At 39.3% G+C, this 16,725-nt stretch overlaps 1 protein-coding gene across 9 annotated transcripts in view; it reads right to left on the reverse strand.

Moving 5' to 3' along the window:
- NF1 (neurofibromin 1) overlaps nucleotides 1-16,725 on the reverse strand; it is a 281,702-nt gene that overhangs the window by 227,520 nt on the left and 37,457 nt on the right. The window lies entirely within an intron of this gene.

The raw sequence follows: 16,725 nt of genomic DNA on the forward strand, positions 1-16,725 counted from the left end.
CTACAAAATTAAAACTTTACCCAGTATTACATAAGAGAGATGATGACTCACAGAAATAGAGCTATTTCCTTGTAGCTAAAAATTATTTCAGAGAATGCCTGCAATAAAATGCATACAATCCTTTCCCTAATACACTGAACTCCAGCATTAAAAGAACAACAGATCAAGAACATCTATGCCCCAGACCTCTAATCAATATGGCAAATAACTGTAGATTTTTTCAGAAATGAGAATAAGCTATATAACCTGGAATAAACACAGTAAGACTAATTCAGGTAAGATGACCACCCTCAGGTACATAGTTGAGAGTGTAACAGAACAACAGACAGGTAAGTTTCATAGGAAAAAAAAAAATCTTTTAAGGGGACCACATTTACATTTATCTGAGAATGAGTTAAGTCACACTGCCAAGAAGTTCATCTCTACGCTGTTCAAAAGTAGCATTTTGTATTGAAAGCATCATGAGTATATCTACTGTTTAAATATTAGATCCTGCCAATGCTGAGAGAAGACTTGTGAGGTTCCTCTGCGAAAAAACAAACCTAAGTCCAGTGTTTGTTTGTTTGTTTTTTAATATTGTATTTATTTACTCAGAGAAAGCAAGTGAGAAAGAGAGAGAGATCATGACCTGGGGGTGTAGAGGGAGAGGGAGAAGCAGACTCCCCGCTGAGCAGGGAGCCCAATACAGGGCTCGATCCCAGGACCCTGAGACCATAACCCAAGTCGAAGGCAGACGCTCAACTGACTGAGCCACCCAGGTGCCCCCAGCGTTTTCATTTTTAAAATGGTGCAACTTAAAGTGGAAAGAGACTAAGTGGCATGCCCAAGTTTGTCTAGTCAGTTAATAATAGATGACTGATTTGATAATAAATACTAAATAAAAGAGCGGAAGCATTTTTAGGGTTTAACAGGAGCTACAGAATTACATAATGTTAATTTTAAAGGTTACAGAGGGAAAAAAATCTGAAAGACCTAAGAAAGGAGAATTTTAGAAGAAGGCAGTGGCTGTAGTGTAGCTTGTAAATCTCCCCAACTCTCTCTGTAATGGTTAATTTTATGTGTTAACCTGACTGGAACATAGGATATACAGATATTTGGCTAAACATTATTTCTGGGTGTGTTTCTGAGGGTGCTTCCAAATGCAATTAGCATATGAATAGGTGAATTCAGTAAAACAGGGGACAAGGCACCCCACAAAGCCCAAAATACAAGCAAATAGGAACAAACCACTTTCAGCTACAAAACTGGTGTGGTATAAGCATCTCTGCAAAAGAAAGCAGAGGGAAGCAGAATGTCTGATGGATCTGACAAGAGGAAAATCCCAAAATTCTACGCCATTCTCAATGAAAAGTACAACAGGCCATCTTAAGAACATTAGCTGACCAAAAAAAAAAAGAACATTAGCTGAAACACAGGGGGTTTTTTTTGTATATTGCAATTTGCACATGAGTACAAAAGGTCTATAATAATGCCTGAAGAGAAGAGAGCATACTTTAAATCACCACTACCTAACAGAACGTTCTGCAGTGATATACTATCTCAACAATGCTCAATATAGTAGCCATAGCCACAGGTGACTATTAAGCACTTGTTACATGGCTAATGCAGATGAGGAATCAAATGTTAACTTCTATTTAATTTACTTAAATTTAAGTAGCTATTGGACACCAATGGGCAGCACAGTTCTAAACTAACCAGCTGACGAAGCACCCCATTTTAGGATGAAGCCCACACTGAGAAGAAATTGATGAGATTCACTCCAAATTGACAACAGGGACAACAGGGGCAAAGGAAAAAGGTCTAGATAAAGGTGGTAAAGAGGAAGAAAGCTAAAGGAGCTCAGAAAGGATGAGATGATGTATTTGTTTCATTTCACGAAATAGAAGAGCTCTAGAGCCATGAAGATAAAGAGCTATCCTGGCTCACATTTCCCTCCCACCAGTTCAGGAAAACTAATTTCACATAGAAATGAGCAACAGTAGGGGCGCCTGGGTGGCTCAGGCAGTTGAGCATCTGCCTTTGGCTCAGGTCATGATCCCAGGGTCCTGGGATGGAGCCCCGCATCAGGCTCCCTGCTTGGCGGAGGCTGCTTCTCCCTCTCCCTCTACTGTTCCCCCTATTTGTGCTCTCTCACTCTCTCTGTCAAATAAAATCTTCGAAAGAAAGAAAGAAAGAAAAAGAAAAAAAAGAAATGAGCAACAGCATGGGGCACCTGGATGGCTCAGTCAGTTAAGTGTCTGACTCTTGATTTCAGCTCAGGTCATGATTTCAGGGTGGTGGGATTGAGCCCCACATGTCTGGCTCCACATTGGACTTGGAGCCTGCTTAAGATTCTCTCTCTCCCTCTCCCTCTGCCCCTCCCCCCACCAAAAAAAATGAGCAACAGCAAAGAATGTGGTCAAATCATATGTGAAGCTACTATGAGAAAAAAAATAAGAGACAGAATAACATTGCAACAGAAAATGAGAGTGTGCCCAAAAGTCATGTTTCAAGCAAGGTACTTCTGTGGAGGGAAAGAGAAACCATCAGAAATATGGGTTGACAGTGAGGGCTAAAGTGACAAAACTGAAGACATGAGGCGGCCTCAAATGCATAACTGGTGGAAAAGGTTTAAAAGCTAAGCCAAAAACTTCTGAGAAACAAAGGAGAATTTCAAAGTCTCACAACCTCAGGAAGACAAAAGATTAGAGTTCAGAACCTGCTGGTGGAGGAAACCTAGAAAATAAACCCGTTTTCAACTATAAGCTCCAGAGGGCTACATCCTACATAAACAGGGGTGAGCTGCAGCAACTGGAACTCTTTTTTTTTTTTTTTAAGTTTATTTATTTATTTAAGTAATCTCTACACCCAATGTACGGCTGGCTCAAACACACAACCCTGAGATCAAGAGTTGCAAGCTCTTCCAACTGAGCCAGCCAGGCACCCCAAAAACTAGAACTCTTATACATTACTAGTAGGAGTGTAAATCTGTAATTTTTTTGAAAAATGTCTGACATTATCTACTAAAAAGAAATATATACATTCTTAGCAATTTCACTAGGTATATACCCAACAGAAATATGTACATATGTCCACCAAAAGATATGTGCAAAAATGTTTGTAACAGCACGTTAATAAACTGAAAACACTCCAGGTGTCTACCAATAGCAGAAATGGTTTTTTAAAAAGCAGTATATTCAAAGAAAAACTACATAGCAATAAAAATAAATGGCTTACAACTATAAGCTTAATCTCACAAATATGAGTGAAAAGTCAGAACAAAATATCACTTATTGTACGATTATGTTACATAAATTTCAAAGACATGATAAATTCAAGTCAGGATAGTAGAGACCCCTGGAAAGAACAGGTAATGACTAGAAGGAAATGTAGGAGGAAGGACTGCTAGCACTGTACGGTTACACTGGTGTGTCTACACTGTCAACATTTATTAAGCTGTATATTTGCATATGTTTGTGCATCCTTCTATATGTTTAAGTCAACACAAAGTTTGTTAAATATATGTATTTAAATCCATGAGTTCATAATGATACTAAAAAACTGAAACAAATTTTGGAACAAATGAAACCCAAATCTAGGAGAAGCAAGGTAGTAATAAAGATAATCACTCTTAGAGGATACAGAGGAATTGTAGTACACACTATGGCACTCCCCAGCTCCCCTTCTTGTTGCCTTAACTGCTAGAAGTGCTCAGTCAGTCCTTCAGGGATTGCCTCACCTGCAGAGAATGACCCTACCCAAGGTCAAACTCTTCCTGGGCAGCCCACCACCCAATGACCAACTGATACGGCAATATAAAGGCCTAAGGACCTAAGCCCAATTCTGGGCAACTCAGAAGGGCCAATTCTAGCACCAGAGCTCCCAAAAGGGGTTGGCCAAAGCTAACACTGGACCTACATTGCACCATGAATTCTGCATCTGCCCAATCCTCCCTCCTCCCAGGTGTTAATCCCAAAGGAACACCTTAATGAACTTCCTGCACTAGGCTTCCAGGGCAGCTGGCTGCAGATGCTAAGAAGGGATTTTAAAGCTGGCAATGGAGGAAAAATAGTAACTACAAAAGCAATGAAATTGAAAGAGTATTACTAAAATCTTTGCTCTCTGGAAAAAAGATAACACTGCCAATCAGAAGCTAAGTATGAAGGCCAAAAGGTCTCTCTGGAAGCATATAAAGACAGTCTCCTCTCTTGTAAAAGGAGGACAGAGAAACCTAAGGACCAGAACCAACACTTAATTATCAGAGTTGCTGGGCTTCAAAGGTTAAATTCCCTAGAAGGCAAGTCTGCTATGCCAAGACCAGAGCCCTGAGGAGAAAGAATAAGACTCTGACAGACGTAATGGAAACAAGTGGGCTGTGGGCCCCAAATCTCCTATTTCCAGGTTCCCCTGAATCCTCTCAGTCTACAGTAGTGGCCCATTACTGCTTAGTAAGAGGAGGCACTCCGCAAACTTGTTCGAAGACAATTCAAAGGCTTCTGCCCTGAAAGACAATAGATGTTCCCCTCAGGATTTGCCACCACCTCCTCTGCTGGCCAAAGGGGTATGAGAGAATTCTCTGAGTGTTGAAACTTCTTATATCTTGACCATGTTGATAGTTACATGAATATATGCCATTTAAATGTCAAAACTCAGAATTAAGCTGGTATAAATGCAAATAAGAGTGTTGTAACATTAGGATGTTAAATGTAATCCCCATGGTAACCACAAACAAAATAGCTGTAGAATACACAAAAAGGACATGAGAAAGGAATTTAAACATTTCACTGCAAAAAATAAACACAAATGAAGACAGTAATGCAGAAAATGAGAGACAAAAAAAGCTATAGGGCATAGGGGAACCAATAGCACAATGATAGTAGTAAATCCCTTCTTATCAGTAATTACTTTAAATGTAAATGGATTAAACTCTCCAATCAGAAGACAGAGATTGGCAGAATAAATAAAAACACATGACCCAACTACACACTGCCTATAGGAGACTCACTTGAGATCTAAAGACACAAACAGGTTGAAAGTGAAAGGGTGGAAAAAGATATTTCATGCAAAGAGAGTAGGGGTAGCTATACAAATTATCAGACAAAACAGATTTTAAGTCAAAACAAGTTATGAGGACCTTCCCCTCTTTTCCTCTGCACTGCCTACAGAGGTGGCAGCCACCTCCTTCTAGGCATCATGGCCACTCTCAGACCCTGGTAAGCCCAAGATCGTTAAAAAGAGGACCAAGAAGTTCATCCAGCAGCAGTCAGACCGATATGTCAAAATTAAGCACATGTGGTGGAAACCAGGCATTGACAATAGGGTGCACAGAAGATTCAAGGGCCAGATCTTGATGCCCAACATTGGTTATGGGAGCAATAAGAAAACAAAGCATGTGCTGCCCAATGGCTTCGGAATTTCCTAGTTCAAAATGTCAAAGAGCCTGAAGTGCTGCTGATATGCAACAAATCTTACTATGCAGAGATTGCTCACAATGTCTCCTCCAAGAACTGCAGAGCCACTGTGGAAAAAGCAACCAAGCTGGCCATCAGAGTCACCAATCCCAATGCCAGGCTGCACAGCCAAGAAATGAATAGACAATGTATGTGTATGTAGTATTTGTTAATAAAACCATAAAGCTACCAAAAAAAAAAAACGTTATGAGACAAAGAAGGACATTATTTATTAATAAAAGGTTCAGTACAGCAAGGAGATAGAATATTTATAAACATTTACACACCTAATAACAGACCATCCAAATATAAGCAAAAACTGACAGAATTAAAGAGTAAATTACTTCCACAATGATAGTTGGAGACTTCAATACCCCACTCAAAATAATGGAGAAAACAGACAGAAGATAAGAAAATAGACGACTTAGGGGCACCTGGGTGGCTTAGTCGGTTGGGTGTCTGCCTTTGGCTCAGATCATGGTCCCAGGGTCCTGGGATCGAGTCCCACATTGGGCTCCTTGCTCAGCATGAGCCTATTTCTCCCTCTGCCTGCTGCTCCCCCTGCTTGTGCTTGCTCTCTGTCTCTCTCTCTGAGAAATAAATAAATAAAATCTTAAAAATTAATTAATTAATTAAAATAGAATCACCACATGATCCAGCAATCCCACTTCTGGGTATATCCAAAAAAACTGAAAGCAGGGTTCAAAGGGATATTTGTACAATCACATTCACAGCAGCATTATTCATAATAACTAAAACATGGAAGCAACCCAGTGTCCACTGACAGATAAATGGATAAGCAAATTGTGGTATACACCTACACTGGAATATTATTCAGCCTTAAAAAGGTGGGTGAGGGGGAATTATTCTGCAATATTCCACAACATGGATATTCCTTGAGGACATTATGCTGAGTTAAATAAGCCAGTCACAAAAAGACAAATACTGTATGATGCCACTTACATGAATTACTTAGAGTACTCAAAATCAAAAGAAAGTATAATGGTGGTTGCCAGAACTAGAGAAGGGGGAGAGTGGGGAATTATTTTTTAATAAGTATGGAGTTTCAGTTTTATAAGAGGAAGAGTTATGGGGATGGATGGAGTAATGGTTGCACAGCAATGTTAACGTATTTAATACCACTGAACTGTATGCTTAAAAATGGTTAAGACAATAGGGGTGCCTGGGTGGCTCAGTCGGTTAAGTGTCTGCCTTCGGCTCAGGTCATGATCCCAGGGTCCTGAGATTGAGCCCCACGTCAGGCACCCTGCTCAGGGGGAAGCCTGCTTCTCCCTCTCCCCCCCGCTCATGCTATCCTCTTGCTATCTCTCTCTCAGATAAATAAAAATCTTAAAAAATATAAAATTTTTAAAAAATGGTTAAGTTGATGAATTTTGTTATGTATATTTTACCACAATTAAAAAAAAAAACTGAGTGCATTCTTAAAAGGGTGAATGTTACTGTATACATTATACATTAATTTCTTAAAATCTGAGATCAAAGGATTCTAACAAAACACTTATTGAATATTTACCATGTGCCAGATAGCAATATAGGTGCTGTGAACATAAAGATGAATAAATGTACCCTCCAGGTACCTCTAACCCTGAAAATCTCCTCTAATCTCTCTTCTCTTCTCCCTGAATAAAGTTAGCTCCTCTAGGGCAATCTTATGTATTCACTGACTATCCTGCTGATGACTACTATGATAAGTGCTAATGGCTAAAACAGCCCCAGACTATACGAACCCTGTAGAATCTTCTCCTTTGACAGAGGACTTTCAAATATAATGCAACGTCCCTTTCATGACTGTTACATTTTATGGCAAAAGGGACTTTGCAGATGCAATTAGGATACCTAATCAGTTGACTTTGAGGTAATCAAAAGGCAGATTATCTTGGATGAGCATGTCCTAACCGGGTAAGCATAAAAGAGATCTGAAGCAGCAAAAATGCTTTCTGTTGTCCCTGAAGAAGCAAACTACCATGCTGTGGGGGAATGGCCACATGGCAAGGAACAGCAAGCAGCCCCTAGGAGCTGAGGGCCTCAATCCCCCAACTATAAGCACCTAAATTCTACCAACAACCAGTGAGCTTGGAAGAGGACCCCAAGCCTCAGATGAGATTGCAGCCCTGACCAACATCTTCATTTCAGCTTGGTGAGAACTGAGCAGAGAACTCAGCCAACCAATGCCCAGATACCTGACTGTGAAATAGTAATTTTGTGTTGTTTTAAGCCACTATGCTTGTGTTAGTCTGTTACAGAAAATAGAAAACTAATACAATTACCAAATCTGTATCTTCAAATGTGTTATCCAAATGCCTATTTGGTATCTCCACACAGGTATCTTATAGGCACTTCAAACTCAGTGTTTCTTAAATTTAATTTATAATCTTCCTATCATGTTTCCTATCTTAAGAATAGCACCATAGGGGCGCCTGGGGTGGCTCAGATGGTTAAGCGTCTGCCTTCAGCTCAGGTCATGATCCCAGGGTCCTGGGATCGAGCCCCACATCGGTCTCCCTGCTCAGCAGGGAGTCTGCTTCTCCCCCCTCCCTCTGCTTCTCCCCCTGCTCATGCTCTCTCTATCTCTGCGTCTCGAATGAATAAAAAATAAATAAAAAGAAAACCACAATACACCCAGTTTCTCATACCTGAGATCTGACAGTCATCTTTGACACTTCCTTTATTCTCTTCCTTTCATCCCCCTTTAGTCAGATTGATAAAAATGAAAATAACTGGATATGCTCAGCTCTATCCTTCTTTACATGGGAATAGGCATGCCACAGAGTACAAGAATTTTCTTCTGTGTCAGTCACCATGCCAAGAGGTGATCAGGAACCTAGCCCTGCAGAAAGGAGTGACCAACACTGCCTTGGACTGGGTGGGTAGGTCTACCCAATTCTGAGATTCAGATTTAGTTACTAGGCCCATTTGGGTCTCCAACTTCACAATGATCAGGAAAAAATATATATTTTTAATAAATATAAAATATAAAATAAATTATTAATAAAATATTGTATAAATATATAAATATATACACATATACATAGATATGTATTTTTATAATGTTTGTGTTCATTCTATCAATATAAATATTTATATACTTCTATATTATAAATTTATTTATGAATATTTCTATATATTTTAATATTTATATATTTCATATATATTTCGGCCTCCATCTTTACGCTTTTATTTCTCAACTTGTTCAGAAGCAAGGCAGGCAGTCAGAAGTATATTCAGGCCCCCAAGCTCCCAAAAACAGCACTAAAATCTATGTAGAAGAAAAAGCAAGATTAGGGGGAAGTAAAGGACCAAGATTTTAGCAGATAAAGTGGTCAGGGAAAACTCTGGAGATGAGACAATCTGAGCAGAGACCTAAATAAAGCAAGAACAGGAAGACCCATGCAAAGATCTGAAGAAGAGCATTCAAAGCAGTAGTGGCAGGTAAAATGGATCTGATATTGGAATAAACATGACAAGTTCAAAGCCTAGCAAAGACTCCATTATGGCTAAACCAAAGAAAATAAAAAATGAAAATGTAGGGGATGAGATAGACATTGGGGAGGGTATGTGCTATGGTGAGTGCTGTGAATTGTGTAAGACTGTTGAATCACAGACCTGTACCTCTGAAACAAAAAATACATTATATGTTAAAAAAAAAAAAAAAAAAAAAGAAGATAGCAGGAAAGGTAAAATGAAGGGGGGGGAATCGGAGGGAGAGACGAACCATGAGACACTATGGACTCTGAGAAACAAACTGAGGGTTCTAGAGGGAAGGAGGGGGATGGGTTAGCCTGGTGACGGGTATTAAAGAGGGCACGTACTGAATGAAGCATTGGGTGTTATACGCAAACAATGAATCATGGAACACTACATCAAAAACTAATGATGTAATGTATGGTGATTAACATAATAAAATTTAAAAAAAAAGAAAGAAAATGTAGGGGATGAGGTCAGAGAGAGAAGCAGGAGTGGTTCAGATCATTTTAAGAGCTTTGAATTTGAGTTTGATAATGTGGCATATTATATTTTCCAAATATGGTCACAGTATCTCTCATCCCAAATGCAATACGACTTTGCCACTCCCACATCAAAAAGTGGAGTCTATTTTTCCATTTCCTTGCATCTAGGCAGGTCTCATAACTGTTCTGACCAATAAAATATGGCAGAAAGGACACTGTGCCAGTTCCAGGCACAGCCCTTAATTGGTCTGACAATTTTTTTTCCCTCCTCCTGGAAGGCAGCTGCCGTGTAAAAAGTAATTACTCTGAGACCACCATGCTGTGAGAAGCACAGGCCACATGGAGAGATTCTGAAGAATGAGATGCCATGTGGAGAGAGAAGCCAAGAAGCACTGGGGTGCCAGCCATGTGACTGAAGAGGTCATACTGGAAGGGATGCTCCAGCTCCAGCACCCCAGCCAACACCATGTGGAACAGAGCTGAACCTGTCATGAATTCCTGACTAGCAAAATTGTGAGCAAAATAAACAGACTGTTTTAAGCTACAAAGCTCTGGAGTAGCTTGTTATGCAGCAATAGATAACAAAAAGAGAGGGGAAGAAGATACTGAAGGGATGTAAACAAGGGAGTAACATGATCTGATTTATGTTTTTTTTAAAAAGAGCCTTCTTGTGCTGTATGTTAGAAGACAGTCTAGGCAAGAGAAGATGGTAGTTTAAATTAGGCTAGTAAGGTAGAGGAGAAATAGTGAAATGATGTTATAATAGATTTGGAAGATGGGGGTACTTATTTAAAATGGCAAGCTTAGGGACACCTGGGTGGCTCAGTTGGTTAAGTGTCAACCTTTGGCTCAGCTCATGATCCCGGGGTCCTGGGATAGAGCCCCACATCAAGCTCCCTGATCAACAGGGAGTCTGCTTATCCCTCTTTCTCTCTCTCTCCCTCTGCCTCTCCCCCTGCTCATGCTCTCTCTCCAATAAATAAATAATATCTTTAAAAACAAATAATAAGATAAAATGATAAGCTTATTCTGAAGTTCATCTGAAAGAATAAATTTGTGAGACTACCAAAGAAATTTTTGAAAAACAAGAACAAGAGAAGACTTGCATTGCCAGGTCACTTAAACGTTCTATTAAGCTCTTATAGTAACAAAACCAGTATCTTATAATAAACTCACTATAATGAAAAAAAAGGCAAAAAAAAAAAGCATAAATTATAGTCATAAAGCAGATATAGTATGTACATAGAAATTTAATATGACAAAGGTAATATTTCAAATCAGTGGTAAAAGAATGAGTTCATCAGTAAACCATTACCAACTCAAGGATCCATCTGAAAAAAAAAATAACTCATACCAAATTTTAAAGTACACTGGGGCACCTGCGTGGCTCAGTCGGCTGAACGTCTGACTCGGTTTTGGCTCAGGTCATGATCTCAGGGTCCTAGGATTGAGCCCAGCTTTGGGCTTTGTGCTCAGTGGGGAGTCTACTTAAGATTTTCCCTCTCCCTCTGCCCCTCCCCCTGCTCGTGCTCTTTCTCTCAAATAAGTAAATAAATAAATCTTTTAAATAAATAAATAAAAGTGTGTGTATGTACACATATGATTAAGAACCTTTGGTAAAGAAAACAAAGCCATAAAACTATTACAAAAAATATTCTGAAGAATAATTGCATAATACCGGGGTAGGGTAAATTTTTCTAAGCAAGACAAAATCTAAAAGCCATAAAGAAAAAATACTAATATATTTGCCTACATAAAAATGTTTAAATTCTGCATTAAAAAGAAGACACTAATGACAAAGAAAAACACAAGTAACAAACAGAAAGTAAAAGAATGTGCAACAACTAGGGCCCAAAAGGTTTACATAACTAATGTATAAGGTTATCTTATATACTAATAAGACTATTCAATGAAGAAACTGTTGAAGAAATACGAAGTCATTTACAGAAGATTAGTGGTCAATAAATATATGAAAATGTTCTTTTCACCAATAATTTTAAAAATGTAAAATAAAATTAGACCATTTTGGGGACTATCTCCATTTTTCCAAAATAAAGTTAAGTACGATTAGAACACATAATAAGAAAATGACTATGCCTGGGGTGGGTATTTAAATAAAAACAAAAACAAAAATTAGAACACAGAAATTAAAAAAAAAGATAAAGTAATTACACTTGAGAGGTAAGAATGAGAAGATTTTTTTCCTTTTCTTTCACCTTTATTAGTTTCTCTTATTTTCAATTGGTACGTATTACTTTCCCAATTGGGAAAAAGTAAGTTAAAACTATTTTTTAAACATTTCATGCTACCTTAAATAAATCTTTGGATAGATATTATGGCAGAAATGTAAAGGGTCAAAAAAAAAAAAAAACGTAAAGGGTCTAAACTACATGAAAAAGAATCACCTTTTAATAATGATCCGTATTAACAAACTGTTAGCAACTTAAGATACAAGATTTCAACAAATAAGAGGATTTAGCAAGAAAAGGCATAACATTAAGCAAACCACTGCGAACAATGGATAATTTGTTTCCAGCTGCACTCAGAAAATTCTTCAAAAGGTCACAGGCCAGAATTTTTGCCTCTGTGTACATTTAAACCAGTTTCTAAAAGGCCCCTCACGCCATGATGGGGTAGGGATGATGTTAAAATTCACTTAATAGGGGCACCTGGGTGGCTCAGTCGTTAAGCGGCTGCTTTTGGCTCAGGTCATGATCCCAGGGTACTGGGATCGAGCCCCGCATCGGGCTCTCTGTTCCGCGGGAGGCATGCTTCTCCCTCTTCCACTCCCCCTGCTTGTGTTCCCTCTCTTGCTATTTCTCTTTGTCAAATAAATAAACCTTTAGGGGCGCCTGGGTGGCTCAGTCGTTAAGCATCTGCCTTCAGCTCAGGTCATGATCCCAGGGTCCTGAGATCAAGCCCCGCATCGGGTTCCCTGCTCCGCGGGAGGCCTCCTTCTCCCTCTCCCACTCCCCCTGCTTGTGTTCCCTCTCTCACTGTGTCTCTCTCTGTCAAATAAATAAAATCTTAAAATAAATAAATGAATAAATAAGTCTTTAAAAAAATTCACTTAATATAAGTTTTCATCTAAATGAGAGAAAAAACAAAGAAAAAAATTCACACTGCATAAAGAAGCAACAAGAAAAAATAGTATTAGGAGAAAAAGACCCCTAAGCTCTAGATACCACGTAACAAACATAAATCAAGAAAACATATAAATATTTATACTGTTTATACTGAAGTAGACGCCACACCATTGGTATGTAATATGACTTTATATGGCACCTAATGAACTTTAGAAATGTTAAGTTTTACATTCATTTTAACATGCGATTTAAAAATATAATTATCACATCAAACTTATGATTACAAAGATATTATATCTTTGACAAGGCTAAGTGAAAAAGGTAAGCCAACTTAAAGTTGTGAAGCAAGGTAAATGATACATTATGTGGCTAAAATGATAGTACATGAAGGACTAAAGTTAGGGAAATACTATGATAACATTCTGACATGTAAAAACCAAGCTCATAAAGCAGATGAATAAATAATCAACTGTTGATATTGTTTTTAATATGGATGCTATAAAGATACGGAGGCAAGGAGGTTAGCATGGACCCAAACCAGTCTTCCCAACACCATCCTCCCCTAAACACTTCTTGCTTTTAATTTCTTCCCTTCCTACTATTCTGAACTTACAGATTACCCAAGTTTTTCAACACACAGAAGTTCCTGATTCACAAATAAAGAACCGATTTATACCAATAGTCCCAATCACTCATGAGGCTCCAAAAGCAGATTCCCAAAGGCCCTTTCCAGATTCTCCAGGTATCTACTACCACAGCAGGGGAAGATTTGTTTCTGTCAAACATAAACTTGGATCACATTGTTACCATAAAAAATGCTGGCTCTTCACTTTCTCCTCCTCTCTCTTCTCTTCAGTATAATAATTCAGTGCAAAAGCCAGGAGGAGGGGCAGAGCAAGGTAGGCATCTGTGTGTGTTGGGGCAGAAGGAGACGCAGGAGTCAGAGCAGGGTGAATAAGGCACTCGTGTGGAGGAAATATAGCATGAGCAGAGTGAAAAGGCTGTACAGATGCGAGAAGCAGTCCAGCAAAGGGTGTCAGAGCCAGAATAAGGTAAAGAAAGACTCCGATGGAGAGGGTAGCCAGACACAGGATATTCGAATCCGAGCATGGTGAGAAGGGTATGCATGTAGGAGAGCAAGCCACATAGGATATCAAGAGTCCAAATGGGATAAGGAGGGTGTCCATAATGAGGATAGTCCAGAACTGGATGTCAAAGCCAGAGTGAAATAAAGAGATAAGAGAGTGGGGCCCAGTAAGGGGTGTTGGGCTATACTGGGCTTCTCCATGATGGGAAGGGGGATGTTCTAGCACAGAGTCTGAGCAGGGTGAGGAGGATGTCCACATCGGGAAGCAGCAGAGAGTAGAGAATATGAGCCCTGTGCAAGGTAGAAGGGAATCCACACAGTGAGGGGGTGGTATTTTGGGGATAACAAAGGGTGTCGCAGCTCAAGCAGAATGAGGAGGGCACCTGTTGTGCTTAGGAGCAAGTGATAGTGAATGACAGTGATGCGAGATCAGTTACATAAAAGGGGATTGATCAAATAAGTAAACATATTAAGAATAATGAGAGCCAGGTTTCTTTCTAAGAAGTTACAAATAAAGGGAAAAAAGTATAAAGAACCCTCTAGTGTCATCTTCACAATATTTGTTCTTCCAATCCATGAGCATGGAACGTTTTTCCATTTCTTTGTCTCTTCCTCAATTTCTTTCATGAGTATTTTATAGTTTTCTGAGTACAGATTCTCTGCCTCTTTGGTTAGATTTATTCCTAGGTATCTGATGGTTTTGGGTGCAATTGTAAATGGGATCGACTCCTTAATTTCTCTTTCTTCTGTCTTGTTGTTGGTGTATAGGAATGCCACTGATTTCTGTGCACTGATTTTATATCCTGCCACTTTACTGAATTCCTGTATGAGTTCTAGCAGTTTTGGGGTGGAGTCTTTTGGGTTTTCCACATAAAGTATCATATCATCTGCAAAGAGTGAGAGTTTGACCTCTTCTTTGCCGATTAGGATGTCTTTTATTTCTTTTTGTTGTCTGATTGCTGTGGCTAGGACTTCTAATACTATGTTGAATAGCAGTGGTGATAGTGGACATCCCTGCCGTGTTCTGGAGCAATCTACACATTCAATGCAATCCCTATCAAAATGCCATCCACTTTTTTCAAAGAAATGGAACAAATAATCCTAAAATTTGTATGGAACCAGAAAAGACCCCGAATAGCCAGAGGAATGTTGAAAAAGAAAAGCAAAGCTGGCGGCATCACAATTCCGGACTTCCAGCTCTATTACAAAGCTGTCATCATCAAGACAGTATGGTACTGGCACAAAAACAGACACATAGATCAATGGAACAGAGAGCCCAGAAATGGACCCTCAACTCTATGGTCAACTCATCTTTGACAAAGCAGGAAAGAATAGTCCAATGGAAAAAAGACAGTCTCTTCAACAAATGGTGTTGGGAAAATTGGACAGTCACATGCAGAAGAATGAAACTGGACCATTTCCTTACACCACAAACAAAAATAGACTCCAAATGGTTGAAAGACCTAAATGTGAGACAGAAGTCCATCAAAATCCTAGAGGAGAACACAGGCAGCAACCTCTTCGACCTCAGCCGCAGCAACTTCTTCCTAGAAACATCACCAAAGGCAAGGGAAGCAAGGGCAAAAATGAACTATTAGGACTTCATCAAGATAAAAAGTTTTTGCACAGCAAAAGAAACAGTCAACAAAACCAAAAGACAACCAACAGAATGGGAGGAGATATTTGCAAATGACATATCAGATAAAGGGCTAGTATCCAAAATCTATAAAGAACTTCTTAAACTCAACACCCAAAGAACAAATGATCCAATCAAGAAATGGGCAGAAGACATGAACAGACATTTTTCCAAAGAAGACATCCAAATGGCCAACAGACACATGAAAAAGTGCTCAACATCGCTCGGCATCAGGGAAATCCAAATCAAAACCTCAATACCACACCACCTCACACCAGTCAGAATGGCTAAAATTAACAAGTCAGGAAAGGACAGATGTTGGCGGGGATGCAGAGAAAGGGGAACCCTCCTACATTGTTGGTGGGGATGCAAGCTGGTGCAACCCCTCTGGAAAACAGTATGGAAGTTCCTCAAAAAGTTGAAAATAGAGCTTCCATACGATCCAGCACTTGCACTACTGGGTATTTACCCCAAAGATACAAATGTAGGGATCCGAAGGGGTACGTGCACCCCAATGTTTATCGCAGCAATGTCCACAACAGCCAAACTGTGGAAAGAACCAAGATGTCCATCGACAGATGAATGGATAAAGAAGATGTGGCATATATATACAATGGAATATTATGCAGCCATCAAAAGGAATGAGATCTTGCCATTTGCAACAATGTGGATGGAACTGGAGGGTGTTATGCTGAGCGAAATAAGTCAATCAGAGAAAGGCATGTATCATATGATCTCACTGATATGAGGAATTCTTAATCTCAGGGAAACAAACTGAGGGTTCCTGCAGTGGGGGGGTGGGAGGGATTGGGTGGCTGGGTGATAGACATTGGGGAGGGTATGTGCTATGGTGAGTGCTCTGAATTGTGTAAGACTGTTGAATCACAGATCTGCACCTCTGAAACAAATAACAGATTATATGTTAAAAAAAAAAAAAAAAAAGATAGCAGGAGGGGAAGAATGAAGGGGGGGAAATCGGAGCAAGAGACGAACCATGAGACACTATGGACTCTGAAAAACAAACTGAGGGTTCTAGAGGGGAAGCGGGTGGGGGGATGGGTTAGCCTGGTGATGGGTATTGAGGAGGGCACGTTTTGCATGGAGCACTGGGTGTTATACACAAACAATGAATCATGGAACACTGCATCAAAAGCTAATGATGTAATGTATGGTGATTAACATAACATAATAATAAAAAAAAATCAAAAATTAAAAAAAAAGAACCCTCTAGTGTTAAACAAAAATTAGAGGTTGTGTGAACACAGCTGTCAATATAGAGAGATACAGAAATAAATATTAATCAAAATATGTACAGAGAGATGGACAGGAACACATTTATTCCCTTCCCCAGTTCACTCTATTGAGAAAACTTAGAAACAATGACAACTCAATAATAATGAGTGCACCTAGCCCTCAGATCTTGGTTTCTAAACACCACTCTCCTTTAAAAGGAACCAGGGCTCCTCAGAGAAATAGCTGATTCCAGTCCTGAAACACAAGGAATGTTCTGAGAAGCCTG

The sequence above is a fragment of the Phoca vitulina genome, unplaced genomic scaffold (genome assembly GCF_004348235.1).
Source record: "Phoca vitulina isolate PV1807 unplaced genomic scaffold, GSC_HSeal_1.0 scaffold40, whole genome shotgun sequence".
NCBI classification, from domain to species: domain Eukaryota; kingdom Metazoa; phylum Chordata; class Mammalia; order Carnivora; family Phocidae; genus Phoca; species Phoca vitulina.